The 23,351-nt window shown below is 34.4% G+C and overlaps 1 protein-coding gene across 2 annotated transcripts in view; it reads right to left on the bottom strand.

Annotated features, from left to right (window-relative positions):
* ADIPOR2 (adiponectin receptor 2) overlaps positions 1 to 22,738 on the bottom strand; it is a 58,818-nt gene extending 36,080 nt beyond the window's left edge. The window contains exon 1 of one of the 2 annotated variants that reach the window (XM_074269390.1): positions 22,464 to 22,738. The gene's annotated coding sequence lies outside the window, so the exon portion shown is untranslated. Of the gene's footprint in view, positions 1 to 21,283; positions 21,486 to 22,463 lie in introns of those variants that run through there. The other variant, XM_074269389.1, reaches the window with a different exon arrangement.
* Positions 22,739 to 23,351: the final 613 nt, after the last annotated feature.

The following is a 23,351-nucleotide window of genomic DNA, read 5'->3' as shown; positions in this document are numbered from 1 at the left end:
AAAAAAAAAAAAATCAATTGATAGTAAACATTGCAAAATTACGACAAAAATTCACCCCAAAGAAGAGATACAAGGAGGCATTTATCTTACCTTTTTTTTTGGGGGGGGGAGTAGGGGATCACGAGTATAAACAATGCATATATTTGAGATAAGAATTCATTAAGTTACAAATTCTTGGAAAAGCTCGATAGATATCTGGTAGAAATTGGACACAGACCAGTATCTTCCACCATTTACTAAGGTAAAGATATTAAGAGAGATATTATAATATGAAGAACATGGAACATATTACCTATCAGATTTATGCATAGGTAAATGACTTTTGAATAAATAAGAGACAGAAGTGTTGTGAGGAATAAAATGGATAATTTTGATTATATTAAATTTAAAAGGTTTTGCACAAATAAAACAAATAAATATAGCCAAGATCAAAAGGAAAATAGAAAACTTGAGGTGGGGGGAAAGGGAATTCTATAGACAGTTCCAAAAAGTCTCATATCTCAAATATATGTAAACTGTGTGTCAAATCTAGAAGAATGCAAATCATTTCCAATGATCAAAAGATATGAACAGGCAGTTTTCCCAAAGAAGAAATTAAAACAATTTATAGTCATATGAAAAATATGTTCTAAATCATTATTGACTATAGAAATGCAAATTAAAGCCACCTTGGAAGAACATGTTATACCCATAAGATTGGTTAAAAACGATAGAAGGGAAAAGTGACAAATGTTGAAAGCAATGTGAAAAAATTGGGAAGCAACCACATTGTTGGTAGATCACTTATGCAACCACTTTGGAGAGAGATTTGGAATTATACCTAAAGAGTTATTAAAACTGTCTATACTTTGACTCAGCAATACCATTATTTGGACTGTTTTCCAAGATGATTAAGGAAAATAAAAAATAATCTACATATTCTAAAATATTTATAGCACCTCTTTGTGGTGGCAAAGAACTAGAAACTTTAAGGATATCCATTGATTGGAAAATGGCTAAAGAAAATATGGTATAAGGGGACAGCTAGGTGGCACAGTGGAGAAAGTATCAGTCCTGAACTCAGGAGGACCCCTTGAGGTCAAATCTGATCTCAGACACTTAACACTGTCTAGTTGTATGACCCTGGGCAAGTCACTTAACCCCAACTGTCTCAGTAGCAAAGAGAGAGAGAGAGAGAGGAGAGAGAGAGAAAGAAAAGAAAATATGGTATATATTCCTGATGAAACATTACTAAGAAATATTTAGCTCAATGGATTTAAAATAGCATGAAAAAAAAAAACTCCACAAAACAAAAGAGTAAAAGGAATAAAATCAAGAACACTATATACAATATAGCAGTATTTTTTTTTAAGAACAAGTTGAAACAACAGTTATTTTGACTAATGTAAACACCCAAATTAACCTCAAAAATGCTATGACTGACAATGCTATCTGAATCCAGAAAGGAACATTGCTGTTGTAAGAAATGATGAACTAATTGATTTAGAAAAACATGGAAAGACTTGACCTTAGGAAGGAAAAGATTATACATCTTCAGAGAAATAGATGATAAGAGAAAATAATCAAAATATGGATTTGCATATGTGTGTATAAATGTATTTGTGTTGTATGTGTTCATTTAGAACTATCTATGTATGTATGTGTATGTGTATAAGTGTTTATATATCCATACTTAACTATAGACTTCTTTAGGGAAAAGGAATAGGAGAAGAGGAGAGGGGAAAAGGAAATAAAGTAAAAAACGAACAGCAAAGAACAAAAGAAAACCAACAAAGAAACAAAGAAAATCATGACAGCTTTGACAACAATATTAGCTGGACTAGAATCTTCTCATGGCATAATGAAGATGCAGGTGGAACAAAGAGTAAAATAATAATACGGAAGAAACAAGAACAATAATGTGTGGAAATTGCAACAAAGTAATTTAAGCTTAATGAGGAGGAAAAAAAACAACAACAACAAAGTGGTCCCAGCCCCTTAGAGAGCTCTAAACACAAGCTAGAAAGTCACTTGTAGATTAGGTTTATAGGAGGGATTCCTTTCACGTATGATAGACTGGACAACTACCAAGATCTCTTCTAACATCCTATGTTTCTCTGATTTCATCTTCTAAGGGAATATTCCTGTAGGCAGGAAATTCTCTCTAGGAATCAATGAAAAAAATCAATCAACTCTGAAATTTGTAATCATAAAGAGTAACCTGATATCACTGAGGGATTAAGTGACCTGCTTTAGGTCATATTATTGTCAAGTCTTCGGTCAGATTGTAGAGAAGGGACTTGACTTCTTGACTATACTCATTATGAACTATATACCACAACTGCTTCTCAGACTATATAGTCTAATAAATGGAACAAAACAGGTTTTCTCCCCCCAAACACATGTATTATTACATGGTTGCTAATAAAGTATGTTTCAAATATAAACATGCAGTGGTAAGTTTAAAAAAAAAATTTCTTATCAGAACTGATAAATGACATCTAAACAATTTCCCAACATCTTTAAATCAATGGTGTCACATCTTCTTCCACTAAAAAAATCTTTTAATCAAGCCCAAGGAAGAAAATTTCTTAAAATTCAGTATCCATTTTCTTTGCTATCTCTATAAAGGTCCTAATAAAGCAAAATGGCTAAAAGAATAAAATCAGAAGAAATAAATAAGCAATAGGCAAGAATAATTCAAAGAATCAAGACTTTCTGCACTGGAGTTGCCCTTTGTTTCCTTTCCACAGGAATGATACTGCTTTTCTGGGCCTTAATTACCTCCTTTGTAAAATGAAATGGTTTAGATCTCTTCCAACTCTAAAATTATGATTCCATAAACTCCCAAGGATTTTTTTTTATTTAAAAGTCTGACTGATTAAATCTCAGCAAGATAAATGAGTGGAAAACAGAAATTTCTCCTTGAAAGAGATAAGCAAAAACACAAAACATGTTCAAAATCATAAGTGGATTACTAGCAAATGAAACTTCCCACTGTACTTTTTAAACCACTAAATTACTTCTATTTGTAAAATACTAAGTTAAATGAAAGTTATTGATATAACTTTTAACATATTTAACATGTATTGGTCAACCTACCATCTGGGGGAGGGGAAAATTTGGAACCAAAAGGTTTGGCAATTATCAATGCTGTAAAATTAACCATGCATATAACTTGTAAATAAAAAGCTATATAAAAAAAAGTTATTTATATAGAGAAAACAAAACAAAAAGGATATGACCGATGCCTTCAATTTTTGAAGAGTTGCCACATGTAAGAGGTATTAGATTTGTTCTGTTTGACCCTGGAAGGAAGAACTAGGAGTTACAGGTGAGAGCTGCAATAATAATAATAACAATTTAGACTTAACGTAAGGAAAAATTTCCAAATTATTAGAACTGTCCAAAAGCAAAGTGAATTGCCTCAATTACAATGAAATTGCAATTTCATTACAATTCTTCAAGCTAAAGGTGTGAACTGACCACTTGTTGAGTATTGTGACATAAAGGACTTTGTTTCCAAGTATTAAAAGTAGATGGTCTGAACTGATGCTGAGTGAAATGAGCAGAACCAGGAGATGATTATACACTTCAACAACAATACTGTATGAGGATGTATTCTGATGGAAGTGGATATCTTCCACAATTCAGTTCCAATTGATCAATAATGGACAGAATCAGCTACACCCAGAGAAGGAACACTGGGAAATGAGTGTGGACTACTTGCATTTTTATTTTTCTTCCCAGGTTATTTTTACTTTCTGAATCCAATTCTTCTTGTGCAAAAAGAGAACTGTACGAATCTGCACACATATATTGTATCTAGGATATACTTTAACATGTTTAACATGTATAAGACTGCTTGCCATCTAGAGGAAGGGGTGGAGGGAGGGAAGGGAAAAGTTGGAACAGAAGTGAATGCAAGGGATAATGTAAAAAAAAAAAAAAATTATCCATGCATATGTCTTGTCAATAAAAATCTATAATTTAAAAAAAAAAAGTAGATGGTCACTAAGATCCTTTCCCTCTCAGATTCTAAGCCCTCATAACCCTATTCTTAGAATCTTATTCATTAACAAGGGAAATATGAATATCAAGTAAGCAATCCCACTTCTCTAAATTTTAAGTTTTTTTAAAAAGTGAAAACTTTAAAAATTAGTTATTTTAATCATGTCTAGATAGTTATATCTGCTTCCACCATATGACCAAAAGAATATGTTAAGAGTAGTAAAAACAAATCATTTTAATGTTTTTGTTGTCCTCAACTGTACTCTATGTTCAGCACCAGAGACAAAAGTGTTGTTATTCAGAGAATACAAAGACATACTATATTAGTCACACTGTTTTCTTGGCCTCAGACCAACAGTATCAGAGTACAAAAAAAAAAAAAAAAAATCAGTATTTAAGAATAAAATATGGGGGGGGGGGGATGGAAATATACTATCAAACTATTTCACATCAGAAATTAACTTTATTACAAAATATTGTTAATGTCAATTCTCTGAAATCAAGAACCTTTTGCTTCATCATAATGTGGAAAGAAACTTACATTACCAAAAGTTCTGATAGTAAAGTCTAAACTTTGGCATGTCTCAATAAACTGAAAAGATATTAGCAGAAGATAAGAGTAGAGTTCTCTCTCTCTCCTTTATTCCACATATCAAAACCTACAGAACACAAATTCAACAGTCCTCTCTTTTCTTTAGTTTCCAGTCTCTTTTTGAATGTAACTTTATAAGATCAGAGATAAATAGCAAGCCCAAAGAAGTTATTCAGTGCTTACCAAGTGTCAGGCATTGTACTAAACACTACAAACACAATCAAAATGAAGTCCAGTCTTGATGTCAGAAGGTTATGTTCTCATGGAGAAAAAAAAAACAACATATAAAAAAGGGAGCTGAAAAGTGGAGGGTAAGGATAGGGAAGGAAAAGTAGCCTGTTGGAACATCAATTTTTTGTTCATTTATTTCTGTATCCCCAGCACCTAACCCCTGCCCTGCACAAAGTAAACACTCAATAAATATTTGATGAATAGAGTGCAGATACCCCTTATAAATGCCACTAGATAAGTTTATACAAATGCCTCAAATAATACACCAAGATTATCTCCAAATGGATATGACTTAAGATATAAAAGAATATAGATTAAAAAAATTAAAGACGAAAGGAAGAAAGTACTATTTATATTTATAGATAGGGGAAAAGTTCATGATCAAATTTTAAGGAGGATCAAAAAAGATAAAATGGATAATTTTCATTATATAAAATTTTAAAATTTCTGTACAAGTAAAACTAAGTTAAAATTCTAAGGGAAATTAGGCAGTCTGATAAGTATGAGGCAATTACCTCAAAGTTATTTTAGTTCGCATTTCTCTAATCAATAATGATTTAGAGTTTGGTTTTTGGTTTTTTTTTTTAATATGACTCTGGATAGCTCTGATTTCTTCTAAAATCTGCCTGTTCATATCTTTTGACTTTCAATTAAAGAATGATTTGCATTTTTATAAGTTTGATTCAGTTCCCTGTATATTTGAGAAATGAGATCTTCATCAGAAAAACTTACAAGCAAAATTATTTCCTTCCTTCTAATTTTGGCTGCATTAGTTGTTTGAACAAAAACTAAATATAATCAAAATCATTCATATTACCTTTCATGATCCTTTCTCATCTCTTGGTTGGTCATAAACTATTCCCCTACATGTAGATTGGTAAAGGTAATTTTTAAAAAATGCTCTCCTAATTTAATTATCACCCTTTATATTTAGATCACATATCCATTTTGAATTTATTTTGGTATAGAATGAGAGATAATAGTATATGCCTAATTTTTTCCCAGTTTTCTCAGTGTTTGTAGATTGTGAGTTTTTTCCCCCAAATAACTACGATATAGGGTTTATCAAAAGTATGTTACTATGGCCATTTACTTCTGCATATTGTATTATAAACGATTCCAGTGATCAACCACTCTTCTCATCCAATATCAGGTAGTATAGCTTGATATCTGGCACTGCTAAGCAGCCTAAGAAGGAATCACATTTTAAGGGGAGGACTACCTAAAAGGCACTTAAGACTAAGAGCAGATGAATGAAGTAATAGTCCCACATAAACAAAGGAAAAAGCCTTAATGTTAAGTCCACAAGAGGCACAGGTTTTAATGAAAAGAAATAAGTGTCAGATGAGCCTCTCCAAATGCCAGTGGAGAAAGAAATTTTCCAATTACCAAATACCTAAATTCCAGATCTACAAATCTTTCTTGACAAATACATAAGAGACAATGCTACAGAAATTTCTATATTCCTTCAAATATACATATATATATATATATTTCAAAATTAAATTTCAATAGGAATATTTTAATGTGCTCCCCAACATATAATTTTATAACTAGTAATTCAAACACAACCATTTATTTGATTCTACTTGTCGGAGGTAAAGAGAAAGAATACAATTATGCCTCTGTGTAGAACATGTTGAACAATTCTTAAGCTTAAGGAAAACAGTTACCTATACCATGAGTCTAAAAACCTCTATATCTTCCGAAACATAAAAGCTAGGTCCTGAGATTAGTGTTAATAATGAATATTGCAAAATGGTCAAATGAATTCAAATTAAACACTCTTCAAAGTTGTAATTATGCAAAATATGGTAACTGGTTTCAACTCAAAGAAAATATGCAGTCTGAATTTATATAAAGTAACCATTTCACTGGAGTCTTTTTTTTTTTGGGGGGGGGGGCAATAATTGGAACTGTCTATAACCCATATGCAGAATGGTAAAAAACCAATGCATTTTCCAATGTCCTGAGCTGGGGCTGGGGCCAATAAATGTTCAATACTGAATCAAAATGAGACACTGATAAGTCAAAAAGAGATTTAGTCATAGTAGGAGGTTATTCAACAAGGATAAGCATTGAGAACACCACTGTCAAGTCCAATTATGCAGATCCAATTGATCAATGATAGACAGAATCATCTACACCAAGAGAAGGAACACTGGAAAATGAGTGTAAACTGTTTGCATTTTTGTTTTTCTTCCCAGGTTATTTTTACCTTCTGAATCCAATTCTTCCTGTGCAACAAGAAATTCAGTTCTGCACACATATATTGTATCTAGGACATATTATAACATATTTAACATGTATGGGAATGCATGCCATCTAGGGGAGGGGGTGGAGGGAAGGAGGGGAAATTTGGAACAGAAGAGAGTGCAAGGGATAATGTTGTAAAAAATTACCCATGCATATGTAGTAAAAAAAAAAAAAAAAGTTATAATTATAAAGTTAATTTTTTTAAAAAAGAAAAAAGAAGCAACAAAACCTATACAATGTCTATTTTATATCTTTTCCTCTTTTGTTGTGTGATTATTGTGTCCTATATTTAACATGGGCCAAGAAAAGTAGACTTGACTGGAGTGGCGTACACAATGACAAATGTACTGTTTTTCAGTTAATATTCTATCTAAAATAAAAGCACAGGTGGAAAATCCAAGGGAACAAAAGTGTTTCCATTTTCCAATAAAGATCCCTAATATCTGAGATTAACTAATGAAATCCCTATGTTGGGCTGGACACTTCTTATTAGTGAGTTAAAAAATTATTTTCTGATAATTATGATGCTTTCATACATTTGCCAAAGAATAATGAATTTGAGGAATTCAAAGAAACACAGGAAGATGTGTATGAACTAATGCAGCAAAATAAGACCTGAACAAAAATATAACTAATCTAAGAATATATTAAATTTCTACTATGTGCCATTTAATTATGCCAGGCAGTGAGAATAAAGGGAGGGAAGGAAAGAGGGAAGGAGAGAGAGAAAGAGGGAGGGAGAGGAAAGAAAGAGGGAGGGAAGGAGAAAAACAGACCTTGTTCTCAAGGAACTACTTTCAATGGGGAAAAATAACATATAAATAAGAATATATAAAATATATTCAAAATAAATATAGTGCAAGATAAATGGTGAAGGGGAAAAAAATAATATTCATCTAGGAGGGATTAGGAAAGACTTCAAGCTGTCACTTGGCCAGAGTTCTGAAAGAAAAAAGGAATTCTAAAAGGTAGAGGTAAAGTAGGAATGGGGACATGATGGTTAGCCAGCACAAAGGAGATGTCTTATAAGATGTGGTGTCCCTTACAAAAGCAAGGGGCAGCTAGGTGGCGCAGTGGATAGAGCACCAGCCTTGAATTCAGGAGGACCTGAGTTCAAATCTGCGCTCAGACACTTAACACTTCCTAGCTGTGTGACTCTGGGGGCAAGTCACTCACCCCCAGCCTAAAAAAAAAAAAAAAGCAGCAAAGAGGAGAGAGTATAACTAAATAGAGTGCTGCAGGAAAGTTGAAAAGTTAGGTTGAAGAAAAGTTATGAAGGTCTTTTAAAAAAAAAGGTGGTATCTAGCAGGGTAAGTAATAAATGTTGTATGTATCTGGAACTTACTCAGTAAAGGAATGACTTGGTTACTCCTGATCACTTTGACAATTGTAGGGAAGATGGGAAGAAGCAGCTTTGAAACTGGGAAACCAATTAGGAGATCACTATAATACTCCAGGGAAAAAAGGTCTTGAAATAGGGTGATAAGAAGGCAGAAAACTACAAGATTTGACAACTGATTGCATATATAGTACTGTGGACTGTGTCTGACTCAGGACAGATCCCTGATAGTTTAGGTTCAATACTGGAACCAAATTGAGATATTCAACAAGTTTTTAAAAGGGATTTACTTAGCCAGAGCAAAAGAAAAGATATGGATTTGGAAGTCATCTATTTAAAGATAATTAAAAACTAGGGAAGTCAATTACATCACCAGATAAGAAAGTACAGAGAAAATTGATAAAAGGACCCAGGAGAGAACCTTAAGGTAAACCCTCAATTACACATTATTTATAAGTGCCAATTTGCACTTATAACAGAAACCATTCAGTGTTTCATAAGATTCTAAAGAATCAAGTCAACTTGCAATTTTGCACCAAAACCATCCACATAATCAAGTACAAATCTGATTCTGAGAGATCTCCAAGAAAGAAATTCTCCTTCAATAGTTTATTCTCATATTTAACATTCCTTACTAAAGAAATTTATTTAGTCTAGCTGGATATAACCAATAATTATTTTTTTGTACTTAAGTTGCTTTACCATGTCAATAAGCACACACAACAAACTTATAATGTGCTAAGTACTCTGCACCGAAAACACAAATATAAGCAGACTAAAAATCAGCCCTTGACCTCAAGTAACTTACACTTCAATGGGGGAAAGGGGAAAAGGATGCAGGGAAGGAAAACACCATAGAAAAAAGGTATCTTCCTTAATAATATGGTTAAGACTTTGCTCTTCTCAGCAATGCAATGATCCATGACAATTTTCCCATAAAGAGTAAAATACTATCCACATCAAGACAAAGAACTATGGAGTCTGAATGCAGATCAAAGCATACTATTTTCATGTGTTTTCCCCCCCTTTTGTTCCCAGTCTTCTTTCACAACATAATTAATATGGAAATAAAACCTTTATTGGATTGCTTGCTATCTTGGGCAATAGGAGGAAAGGGAAAAAAATTTGAAACTCAAAATCTCACAAAGGGAGAATTCTGGGAAGATGGCAAAGTAGGTCGATAAATTTCAAGTTCTCCAGATTTCCTCCCATAAACAGAACAAATTTTCATCTCAGGTTGAACAGACTTTAGAAAAATAAAGATGATTTGGGGCAGAACAGGGGTCCTCCTGATACAACCCAAGAAAATCCAAAATAACAAAAAACAAAAAACCTAGATTAACTATTATGAATTGCAAAATCTTCAAGTTTGTTAAATGTCTTTTTTTTTTTCATTCAATATTATAGATAAGTTTGCTGGATATGATATTTTTGGCTGCAGGGCTAGTTCTTTTGATTGCTGGTGTATGTGATTCTAAGATCTGTAGCCTTTTAGTGTGGCTGCTGATAAGTTTTATATAATTCTAATTGTAGCTCCAGTGTAATTGAATTGGTTTTTTCTTTTTTTTTCTTGCAAAATTTTCTCATTAATCTGGGGGTTTCAAGATTGGGCAATAATACTGCTATGTGTTTGATGAGAAAGATATATGCGTACGATATGTGGAGCATGTGTGTACATGTATGTATTTATATATGTGTAACTTCTACTTAAAATAAGGTTAAAATAGATGTAAGAGAAATTTTTAAAAAGAAAATAAAATCCTTATAAGGTAACACTATGTGAAAAAAAAAGTGTACATACGTAAAGGGAGAAATTTCTTAATTTATAGCCTCTACTTTTTTATTAATATATCTCTCCTGAGACTTTTTTTGTCTTTATTTTTCTGTTTTCACTTTTCTTCCTTCCTTTCTATAAGAACAAATGCAAAATGATGCAAGGAGAATCAGGAAAATGATGTATATAAAGAGAACAATGTAAATGTAAAGAACCAAAAAAAATTTAATGCTATGAAATTGCAACACAAAATCTTACCAGCCCTAAAAGGAATATGAAAATGATCTTATTTGAAGAGATAAGAGTACTTAGAATGTGGAATATTTCATGTAACCTTAAACTCAGTTAATGTATTGGTTAGCTCTGCTGACTTTTTTTTTTCTTTGTCTCTAGGAGGGAGCTATATTGGAAAATGAAGATAATATAACAAACAAAAGATATTTATTTTAAAATCTTTTAAAAGAAAGAACATAAAAATAACTAACTCAGTCTATTCAAACTGGTAATACACACATATTTAGTCTTTTGGCATAATATTTCTTCTTAGTTACTTTTTACCTTTTGTCTGTAGTTTTCACTCTAAGAACACTTTTGCATTTGTTCTTAATGAATTTTATCATATAGTTAGAAAATAATTTCTCTAATTAGTCACTTTCTAGTCTCTCTCACAAGATATTTGCAACTCTATCCAAGTTAGTATAATGCATTATTTAATTCGCTGGGGAAATATTATACAGACTCAATATCAAAGCCAACTTAGGACTGTACTTAGAATATTCTAAGATTGACACTGAAATGCACTGACCATTACTTGGTAGGCAAAACCTCCCCAACCACCAAGTTGTACATCTGAGAATAGCAGAAAATATATTAAGAGTCTGCAGATTATAATCAAAGTGGAACTTCACTGACACCAACGGCAAGGAAAAAGCCATGAAGAGAAATAGAAATGATTTACAGTTAAAAGGCATCAATAAAAACTTTTTTTAAATATCTCTTCAAAAAAAAAAAAGAGGTAAATAAACATAGTATACTTTCAGTGGCTTAATTAACAAAAGACAGCTTCTTTTTAGAAAGCTCTACATTTGACAAATAGAACCTACAAAGAAAAAGTATATATAGGACTAGACTTGAGAATCAGAAAGAACTGGGTTCAAATCTAGCCTCAGATACACACTAGCTATGTGATTCTGAGCAAATCATTCAACAGCTGTCTGCCTCAGTTTCCAAATCTGTAAAAGGGAGATAATAATAATAATTATACCACCTACTTCTCAAGGTTGTGTTAAGAATGAAATGAAACATTTATAAAAGATTTAGCAAACCTTAAAGCACAATATGAATTGTATTATTGTTATTATGTTTTTAAAAGGAAAATCCAAAATTCATTCACAAAAAAAGCCTGTAAAACACAAATCTTAAAAACATGTTAATAATTTAGCTAGAATTTACTATTTTTTTTCCAGCTGAAAATAACATTATCATAGAATCATAGATTTAGAACTGAAAAACTTTAGAAAGAAACCTTAAAGACCACTGGATCTCAGCACCCTCACTTCATCACAATTTATAGATGGAAGAACAAAGGCCCTAAGAGATTAAGTAATTAAGGAAAATGAACCAAATTTGTGACAAGTAACTCTTAGCATGCCCCATAAAGTCTAACTTTAATAAAATGAGAAACTTTTTCTGACCAAATGTTTAAAAAATTTCAAGTTTATATGTTTTTCTACCATTTTATGAAACATAAAAACTAAACCACTGAGGAACATGATATGGTAGAAAAAAGCTCAGAACTTGTAATCACACAAATCTATCACTTATTGAGGTACCCACACATCAAGTCACTCAACCTCTAAACCTCTATTTACTTAAGTGTAAAAAAAGAGGGGATTGAAATAAATCAGTGGTCAAACTAGAAGCCCATTTCAGTCAGCAAAACCCACAATTGCTGCCCAACCAGATTAAAAAATAATTGGGGAATGTTTTAATGAAATACAGCACAACATAATGTGTGTGTGTGTGTGTGTGTGTGTGTTGTGTGTGTGTGTGTGTGTGTGTGTATGTGTATTAACTATATATATATAGTTAGTTAGTCTGTGGTTTTTTAAATTAATATGTACTCACTGGGATCCATTATGATATGAGTTTGATACCACTAGATTAGATGATCTCTTAAAGGTGTCTTCTAGCCCTAAACCTCTCTTATTTTACAATTACTGTCTTAAATTATCCATGGTTCCTAAATAATGTCACCAGTCATTAATGAACTACACAAAGGATTAACTACATTACATATTCAAGGCCTTTTGCTGCAATAATTTCCTTTTGGACTGGCTTAAATTAGGGCATGATTTTAATTTTAAAATAGGTTTACCTAAAGTTTTATCAAACATTTTCAAATCTTCATTTTAAATTAAAAAGGTCAAGAATATAGCAAAGATAATATGTACTTATAAAGTAACAAGTAGCTTAACCATTACACATTTTACTATATTCTTAGAAACAATCATTAGTACAAGGATGAGATTGTTGATTCTTATGAAACTTTAATTTAATGAAAAAAATCATACAGGCATCATCTGTTATATGAAATTTTTTGATCCTTATGCTTCATTGATATTACAGATATATGTAAAGAAATGAGTCTTTATACTAATAGAGCTTACATTCTACTAAGAATTAGAACCATTCAAAAAATGGAATGGAGAACCTTGTCAAAAAAAAAAAAAAGTGTCAAAAAAGCTAACTACTTCACAATTTACCTTCAAGATAATATGATTTTCAAACAAGTCTATAATCCTCACCATAATCTCAACGACATCATTACATTTCTAATTCTCACATTTAAACATCTTGTAAAGACAACCAAATCACCAGAGAAATGTACCTTTAAAGAAATTATTTTTTACTTTAAAAGTTTTTAAAAGCTTCTATTACATAAGGCAGCTAAGGTACTGCACAAAGAATTCTGGCTTAAAAATTCAAAGAAAATATTCTCATTTTAGCTCTCCCCCTAACTTCCTGAATGATCTTGAGTAACAAACCTACTTTCCTTCTTGAAGTCTCATTCTCCACATCAAAGAAATTGGCCACTAGACAACATTTTTTTCTAAGGACTCTAATGATTTTATGATTCTCTTTCACTATCAACTGTATGATGTAAATTATTTTGAAAATTACATTTTCTCCTCACATATGCCCTATATAATCATATCTTTACAAACTATACAAATTTCATTACTAAAGGTGGTAAATGATAAAAAGTGTTTCAAGTTAGTAATATTGCTACTTATATGCTATAAATAACAGAAATATAGCTATGAAGAGCATATAATAATTGTGATTTGTAAATCACTATATTAATACTTCTATATGAATTAAAAGTCATGTGAATGAGAAGCTGTCTGGTATAATGGATAGAGAACTGGTCTCAGTCAGGAAGCTTTGGGTTCAAGTCCTGTCTCTGACATAAGCATGTGCTGTGTAATCCCAGACAAATTACTTGATTCTTCAAAAAGGGTCAACTCCTGACACATGTTAACTGATGCATCTACTGTAAATTCTTACCAGGAGGTCTATATATGGTCTAGGAAAAAAAAAAAAAAAAAAAAGCAACCTGACTCAGTTAAGAGAATGAGAATTGGCTTTGGAGTGAGGAAGAGCTGAGTTCAGATCCTCCTTTTGACATAACCTGGCTATGTAATCCTAAACAAGTCACTTAACTTCTCAAGGTCAACTCTCTTAAAAAGACTATAAACTGCAAAACATGGATCCAAGAGCTTCTATCACCTTCCCTCAGAATTCTATCAATAAAATCATAGGTCCAGTCCAAAAGGTAAAAATAAAATCACAAGATATCCTAAGGAACAAACAAAAAGTAAAAATAAAACCACAAGATATCCTAAGGAACATACTAATTCAAAAACAAGATCAGAATTGGATTTAAGGGGGAAAAAAATCCAACACATTCTCCAAGTAATCTTATAGGATTCTTCTTTTCATTTAGAAAGTCTCAAAATTACAACAAATATGAAATGTATTTCTCTGTGATTAGAAGACTGAAGACATAAAGACAAACATTAATCAATGGTATGAACAGAGGTTGTTGGCTTTTTTAGTAATCCTTTTTTTTTTAAAACAGTTGCACACATGCCCATCAAATGAGAATGGCTAAATAAATTATGGTATATAAATGTCATGGAATATTATTGTTCTGTAAGAAACGACCACCAGGATGATTTCAAAGAGGCCTGGAGAGACTTGCATGAACTGATACTGAGTGAAATGAGCAGAACCAGGAAATCATTATACATGGCCACAATTATACAGCAATCAATTCTGATGGATGTGGCTCTCTTCAACAATAAATAAGATGATTCAAAACAATGCAACTTGTTCAGTGATGAAGAGAGCCATCTACACCCAGAGAGAGGACTGTGGAAACTGAGTCTGGACCACAACATAGCATTCTCACTCTCTGTTGTTGTTTGCTTGCATTGTTTTCTTTCTGGGTTTTTTTTTTTCTTCCTTCTTGATCTGATTTATCTTGTGCAGCAAGATTAACTGTATAAATATGTATGCATATATGATTTAACATATATTTTAACATATTTAACATGTATTGGACAACCTGCCAACTAGGGGAGGGAGTGGGAGGAAGAAGGGGAAAATATGGAACAGAAGGCTTTGCAAGGGTCAATGTTGAAAAATTACCCATGCATATGCTTTGTAAATAAAAAGCTTTATTTAAAAAAAGGAAACAAATTCAAAAGGTGAAAAATGCAAGATAATACTCTTTCTAGATGTTTATTTTATTGCTAAATTATTTAAGAATTTGTATGATTTTTAGTTAATTCATTTATGTTTTGACAAGTCAATTTTTAAAATTAAAATTACTGTATTTCTTTTTTAATTTAGAATTTAAATAAAAAAGAAAAGGTATTTCTATACCAAAAAAAAAAAAAAAAAAAAAAAAAAAAAACCCAGTTCCACAGAGTACTTTTGAATTCTCATAAATCTTCATGCTATCCCTAGGAAAATGATAAAAGGCAAGTCTCCTTTATGTCAATAGTAATAAATACCTATAATGAGCTCAGTAATTATGTAAAACTTTATTTCAAGGTGAATTTTATTTCACCTATTAACAAAGACTTCATTAGTGTTCATGGTAAATTATATCAACTGGTACACTCCCACAGGACTCCATTATATTTAATGACCAGGTCTAAAAACAATCACAAAGAAGCTTCAACACACACACAAGGTCTAATCGCTAAGAAGAATTCTACATTTCAACATCTTCCATTAACAGAGTATCTAGCACATTTAGGTGATTAATAAATGATTGTTAAGTTTCTGACTCAATAAATAAATCAACAAGTTTTAGTTAAGTAACTACAATGTGTCAAGCACGGTAGTAGACCCTGGGGTTATAAAGACAAAAGTGAAATAGTTTGCATCCTCAAATAACTTACATTCTATTAGAGAAAATATGCATATAAATGGTATGAAGAAAATATATACAAGTAAATATATAGGCATAATAGAGAGAGCTAGTCTTCAAGAAAGAGATCCAAGTTCAGATCTTGTCTCAGTCCAAATTAGCAGCATAGGGGCAGCTAGGTGGTGCAGTGCATAGAGCACCAGCCCTGAAGTCAGGAGGACCTGAGTTCAAATCTGCTCTCAGACACTTAAGACTTACTGGCTGTGTGACCCTGGGCAAGTCACTTAACCCTAATTGCCTTAGCAAAAACAAAACTAAACAAAAACAAATTAGCTGTGTAACTGAGGACAAGTGTAGGATTACAGGTTACAAAGAAAGTGCCAATAATCTTCAATGATAGTGGAGTTATCTCATTTATAGTAATTACTTTGGGTGGAGGAAAGACACTGGCAGGTGGAAGAGGATCAAGAAAAAGAAAGGCTTTATGAAGGTTAGTCAATCTGTCAATAAATATTTATTCAGTGCCTACCATATTCCAGGTACTGTGCTCTGGGGATTAAAAAAAAAAAAAAAAAATTTTGCTTGGGAAGTAGAATAAGTACTACTAATAAACCAGTATTTAATCAGCACTCTTTATCTTATTTTAAATAGGCCTGAGACAGATTGTAAATATAAGAAAATAATTTGAGTTAGCAACAGAATTTCAAATATATGCTTCAAAATGCTTAAAAAAAATGCTTTATGTTTTAAAAAGATAAAATTTAATAGACTTTATTTCCACACTATCCCCTAAAAAAACTTTTTGCTACTCTCATGACTCTCTGAAAATCTTTCTAGAATAAGGTTTTAAAATACTTTGCTCATAGTCCTTTAGTAAAGTATTATTAACTACATTTTACAAATAAAATTCAATTTAAATGATTTAATCACAATCATAGAACTGCAGAATGGCAGAGCCTTGATTCAAACCCAGATATCTTTCCACAACAACAAAAATGCTTTCCATAGCCACCAAGCAACTGAAACTAATTTATACTAGCTAATGTGAAGCACCCTTAGGCAGAATAGCAGAATAAGAAGAGAAGCCTTGGGTCCCAGCCCTTTGTCCCTAGAATAAAAAAAACTGCTTTAAAAAAATTCACAAAGATGGTACCAACTTATCCTTCTATTTCATCTTCTTATTACTTCCCTCCTACAAAGTGCAATGAAGCCAAACTGGCCTTTTCCCTGTCTCTCTCATACATTTCCCATGATTTCTTCTTTTTAAGATTCCGCTCAACAGAACCAGAAGAACACTGTACACAGTAACAGCAAGATTATGTGATGATCATCTATAATAGACTTAGCTATTCTCAGCAAAACAGTGAATCAAGACAAAACATGGGATGGAAAATACCATGCATATCCAGAGAGAAAACTATGGAGACTGAATGTGGATTCAAAGCATACAATTGCCACCTTTTTGTTTGTTTGCTCTCACAGTTTTTCCCATTTGTTCTCATTTTTCTTTAAAACATGACTATGTTTACAACATGACAATATGGAAATATACTTAAAATGATTGCACATGTATAACCTATATCAAATTGCTGCTGTCTTGGGGAGAGAGGAGGGAAGGAAAGGAGAAAAAAAAAATTTGGAGCTCAAAATTTTACAAAAATGAATTCTGAAAACTATCTTTTCATACAATTGAAAAATAAAATATTATTGGGGGGAAAAAAGACTCGGCTCAAATACTACTTTCTACAAGAAACCTTTCCTGAATCCTCCCCTTCTCACAATTACTAGTATTATTTCCTTCCCAAATTTCCTTTATTTAATTTTGTACTGATTTTCTATATACTTATTTGTTATCTCCCCCATCAAAATATAAAAGTATTTATACTTTGAAAGTAGATTGTTTGGTTTCTTTTATTTGTATTCCTATGCCTAGTATGTCACAGGGAATTAATAAATAGTTGTTGAAGGATTGCTGTTGAAAATAAGATGTTACTTAACATATCCAGGCATCAGTTTCCTGACTATAAAATCTAAGGGTTGATTTGGATGTCTAAGGTTCCTTATTATAACAAACTGAATACTTAAAATGAATCTGAGTACATAAATGAATTGAGCTAAAAACTCTGTGTTTCTCAACAATATAGCTCAAACTGAGAGGATTGGTCCATGTAACTTCTGCAATCAAGATTCCTTAATTTCTTTTTAAACTGACATCTACATTCTTTTAATTCCCAGCTCCTTGGTATACTTTACATAAATCACATTTTACTAGTCTGTACTGTTCTAGAACTAGACTAGAATAGACAATCTTCAAGCTTTCTCTCAGCTCTAAATATATATTTAGATATTTAGATTTTTTTCAAAAAATATAGCACTTCTAATTGATGAAAAGTGAAAAGTCACCCGCAATCTTCCATAAACAAATGTTTTTTTTAAATCAATAAAAGTGATCTTTGTTTTCAAATATTTCAGCATCTATTCCTTCTACGAATGCAAATCATGAGTCTTCTGTAACTTATTAGGCACAGTGGAAAACGTTTGGCATTCTATTTCTAACCAAATGTTAAAGCCAGAAATGTTAAGTAATAGCCACACATGCCACAGTTCAAGTGCTAGCCAGATTAAAATAACTGATTTTAATAAGTTGATTAATTTAAAAAAAGAAATATATAAATATGTGTGGTTTTCTAAATCAGAATATGATCCATAGGGATCTTTATGTACAATTTAATGGCTCTTTTTGAGTTTGACACCATTGCTCAAATATCAGAGGAATGGCCTAGTGGTAGGATTCTTTCCTAAATTATTAAACTTAAAATTGGTAATTACCTAAGTGTAACAGGATTTTCCAAATGTATAATCCCAAATGAGATTCACACAATCACTTCTGATAGATGAGTATCAACACAGTGATAAAATTTCAGGGGAGACAGAAAAAGCATTGAACATTAAAAAAAAAGACAGGATATAATTCCGAATTTGTTATTAGCTGTGGAACTCCTTAGTAATCACTTGACTTCTGGGACTCAACCTCTTCATCTACAAAATTGGGAAAATAATATTTGAACTATCTCCTTCACAAGGCTTTTAAATGTTTATAAAACACTTTCCAAATCTTAAAGCACCATAAAAGCTATTACAAAATTATACCACCATGAATTTTCTAACTACTGCTCTTCTGAGTCTAGTGCCTTGAAAACCTACTAATATTATATACTCTGACAAACAAATTAAGTACTAAATTATATATCAAATCAGCAGTTTAGAGTGATTAAGGAAAATGATTTGTAAATACTTTCAAATTCTAAAACTTTGAGAAGAAAACTTCACCATAACATTGTATCAAGCACTATAAGAAATAATCTATTTGAGCTGACATACAAAGGGGAAAAAACCAACTGAGTGTCATTACATTTAAGACTATTTAACAAAGTCAGTAGATGTATTATTGTCAGTTCTCAGCAAGAGAGACAGTACTACACTAATAAGGCAGTCAATACTAGTTAAATTGTGAAATGGTAAATGCACTTTGTACCACTAATGAGAAAAATCCAATAATGCACAACAATTTATGATTCACAATTACCACATAGGATTCACCGTGAAAGGTTTTTTTTTTTGTTTGTTTGTTTTTTGGTCTTAACTTTACTTAGAAAATAACCATACTTTTAAATTCCAAACTATAGAAAAGGAGTCATTCAAAATCTCAAACAACCTAGTTATTATCATGGGACAGTATGTATGAACTATATACTTTTCCAGATGAGTTTAACTGCAGTATAACAACCATATTTAGCCCTCAAATCAATAATCACAAATCAACTCATATCCTAAGTTAGAGATAAAGGGAAAGGAGGAAACCAACCTTTGTAAAAGTGTATTTCAATAACCAGAACTGATAATAGTTCAAAGTGTACATGACATCTCAAAAGTAAAACTCAGCACCTGTGTAGTGTTCTGGTTGGTTTTCCGGAGGTCTGGGAGCAGCCTTTGTTTCAGTTCAGTAATAACCACAAGAATAGCCAGGTGGTAAAGTCTAAATTCTTTATTATCTCCTTGCCAGGGGCTGGGCAGCTTCCTGGAGAGCCTTTGGGACCAGCCTGGGTCTCAGTGGGGGATTGAGATTTCTCAGGGAGGTGAAAACTCCAAAAAAGGAGGTGATCACATCCTCCCTGACTCCAATAAGGGGTGAAAACACCAAAGAAGGTGGTGATCAGGGCCTCCCAGATGTCTCAGGAAGGGAGATGAAAACACCAAAAGGAAATAGGAATTAAACCAGATTAGTGGGTTTTTGAAGGGTCTCACTTGAAACAGGTATACATAAATCCATCAACATGGGAGATATTACAAACAACATGAATCGACATGAGGAATTATGTCCAAAAGTCCTAGAAATAGTCCAAAACTAATCTATTGTCCATTACTTCATGTGTCAGGGAATCCCATGATTCCTGCAAGTTTTGAAGTCCTGCAATAGTCTATGTCTCAGGGAATCAGTTAATTCTTGCAACAGGTTCCTTGGACTGTAGGGGGAAGAGAAACTAAGTGGTAGTTACTAAATTTTTATTTCTGGAAACTCAATCAAAGTGCAAATATCGAAGAAAAGAGACAAGCCCTTCCTGGGATCAAACACTAGAGGAATGGTATCGTTCTCTTTTCCTACTCTAAACTGCAGTCATTCTTCACCTCATTCCCTTTAGTTGCAACTTTAAAAAGACCCTAATCATTTCTGGAAGAAGGGAAAATAGAAGGGAGAAAGGAAGGAAGGCTGAGGATGAAATGGAACTTTCTCAAAAACATGGCAAGCCCACTCTTTTTGTTTTTAAACTGGTTCAAAGACTAGGGAAAGAGTTGACAAATATGGGCCCAAAGGGGACCACTACACAACAGTTATGGCTTGGAAGCCTTTCAATTCAATTTCTCCAACACCTCCATGATATCTCATACAATCTCGTTTTTCCCCTGGGATTCACCATCAGCTCACCCAGTCTTGCACCACCAGACAAAAATACAAAATTAATTAGCCTCCCAAGTTATAGACAAAAGAACCGCTTGTGAGACGCCAAAATCACAAAATTCAAGCGTGCTGAAAACACATTTCTGAGCCAGTTCTCAATACGGAATTTCGAAAGAAACCAAGGCTAACAAGAAAAACAGCAGATCCCAAAAGCAGGTGGAGCGCTCTAAGTACACGACGTTAAATAGTCTAAGCGTATAAATGTTTCTCCGGAGTTTCAAGATGGAATGGGAGGAACTCAGGAAGGATGTTGTCAGTTATTCCCAAAAGTAAACAAAGACCCCCCAGAATTCATAGGGGAAATGTAATCAATTTGAAACAAAGCATCTCGGGGGACAATAGGTGGGCAGGCTGGTCTCCGGGCGGGAGGTCGGTACGCAGCTCCGGGATGACAAGAGGATGGGGGAGTCCTCCCCAGAAAAAGGGCCTCTCCGACGAGGGAGAGGGGTGTGACAAGACCCTGGAGAAAAATAACGGGACATCGGCCTCCGATCAGTAGCAAGGCTGCGGCCGGGGAGGGGAGGGGGAGAGCTCCCCCCGAGGAGTCCTTTTGACAGACAAGCAAGGCTGCTTCCCTCTCCCGCCCCCAGCCACCCGGGTCGGGGAGAGGGGTTTGTTTGGGCTCCGGGGTCCCTCACCCGGAACTTGTCGCCTCCTGCCTGCGTCGGGATCAGCCTCTTCGAAAGGGAAGGGGGGGAAGGAGGGGGAGCGGAGGAGGGAAGGGGCCAGAACCCGATCCAGTCGCAAACGCGACCACCTCCGCCCCAGCGAAATCGCGTCCGTGTCCGCGCCGCCGCCGCCGCCGCCGCGACCGCCGCGACCGCCGCCGCCGCCGCCGCCGCCTCGACTTCCCCGCCCCACGACTGCACGTCGCTGTGACACGCATCGCACGAGACCTCTCGGGCCAATACGACGGCGCCCAGTACGCAGGCGCGCCACATACAGCCGGAAGTCCTAGCTTTTTCCAAGCTCACGACCTCCCCTGGTGCATCTGGGGATTTGTGGTTCGGCTCAGAACTATCTTAAGACAACAAGGAAGCGTGCGCTCCCTCTTCTCCTCCCCCTCCTCCCCCCGGCCCGCTCAGAGCGCGGGGGCGCGCGTAGCCCCCCAGCTTCCAACGAAGCGGAAAGTCCGCGGAGTCTAAGGGGGCGGGTCAGCCTCGGTAGCATGTTTTCCCGTCTCCATAGTTACCAGCTGGCGCTTAAGAGAGAGCTGGGAGAAAGTAGTAAAGAAACGGAGGCGAGGAGGAGTTTGGGGCCACAAAAGAACCCACACAACTGCCAGCGCCTCACGGCTCGAGCCCCAAGAAGTGTCCAAAAACGAATTCGAAAATGTCCCTCAGCCCTAGTTCCGTACCGAGGCACGATGTTAACACAACTCACAGGGTCCATTTCTGCTTGCCTCGCAACCCAAGAATAGGAGGACCCGCGCAAGGCGCTGAGGTCGGTTTCATTACAAACCTTGGCGGCGGAAGTCTAAGAAAAAATAAGCTCAAAGCTTATAAAGTCGTGAAGGGCAAAACTAAGGGACCCCGTCAGATCTACTTAGCATTCCCCTTCTAGAAACTTGAAAGACACAAATAAATAACTAAAGAATGAATGAATGAATGAATAAGCAAGCAAACAAACAAGCAAATAAATAAAGTGAGTCATTGCTAGTTTACACATTGTTATATAATAACACGTTTATTTGGAATCAAGAATTTTAATCCGAAGGGGACCTAACTCCAATTCTGAGCTTGCAAGCCCCCTAGCCATTCTCTTAACCAATTTAATTAAGCTCCATTAGGGAAAAAAAAAAAAAAAGATAGGACTTACTGTAAAATAATCCACAAGTTCAAGTGAATGCCTTTTCAACGCTGGTTCTACTGGAAGCCTTCAAGAGATTCAGCTCGTCTGCCTTTGTCCAATCCCTTCAGGTGTTAGTTTCCTTCCTCTTCTAGTCCTGGTGCTGCTCATTACAGAGAATCCACTTTTACAAAATAAATTCTCTACTCTTGCTGCTCTGTTGAATTCTTCCTAAGCCGGTAATTGACACTTTTGTGGTCTTAATTTATTACCTTCCTGGTCCTTTGGTAGAGACCAGCCTAAGGAGAATGTGTCATTCTTAGAGTGACACAATCGTGGGTGTGACTGGACAAATTGAGCATATTCCAGCATCAACCTATGGGTGCCACAGTCAACTGTGTGTTACAGGTGGTGAGGGTGTGTGTGTGTGTTTTAAGGTTTAGAGAAATTCACCTGTAAAAACTTATAATGGGTACACATATAAAAATGCATACATTTGTACTCATTTTATATCTCATATCTTTTGATCCTTATTCCTGCCTTCAAAACGTCACGTTTCCAGTGATGTCATTTTCCTAAAAGCATCAACCATGACGTCCGAAATGAAGAGGTCCCGAGTAATTAAGTGGGGGTAGAGAAAGGCTGAAATATTGATGGAATTACTCCCTGAAGCAAGGGGGAAGGACACTAATGGGGATCAGTCCCCATCCTCTGGAAGTCCGGGGGAGTCAGAAATCCAAGTTATGTCACACCCTAAGGTTAAATTCCCCTACAAATCTATCTATGACCCCCCATTTTGGCTAAATCCCTTTTGGGGTTACAGTCATCATGGCACTCTTCCTGGTGTTTTCTTCCCTCACTCCTCCCTCAGGCCACACAGTGTCTTTCCTCTCTTTCCTGCATCGAGTGTCTCCTGGT

Source organism: Sminthopsis crassicaudata, chromosome 5 (assembly GCF_048593235.1).
Source record: "Sminthopsis crassicaudata isolate SCR6 chromosome 5, ASM4859323v1, whole genome shotgun sequence".
Taxonomy (NCBI): domain Eukaryota; kingdom Metazoa; phylum Chordata; class Mammalia; order Dasyuromorphia; family Dasyuridae; genus Sminthopsis; species Sminthopsis crassicaudata.
Note: the sequence above shows the minus strand (reverse complement) of the source record. Positions and strands in the feature narration are given on the sequence as shown.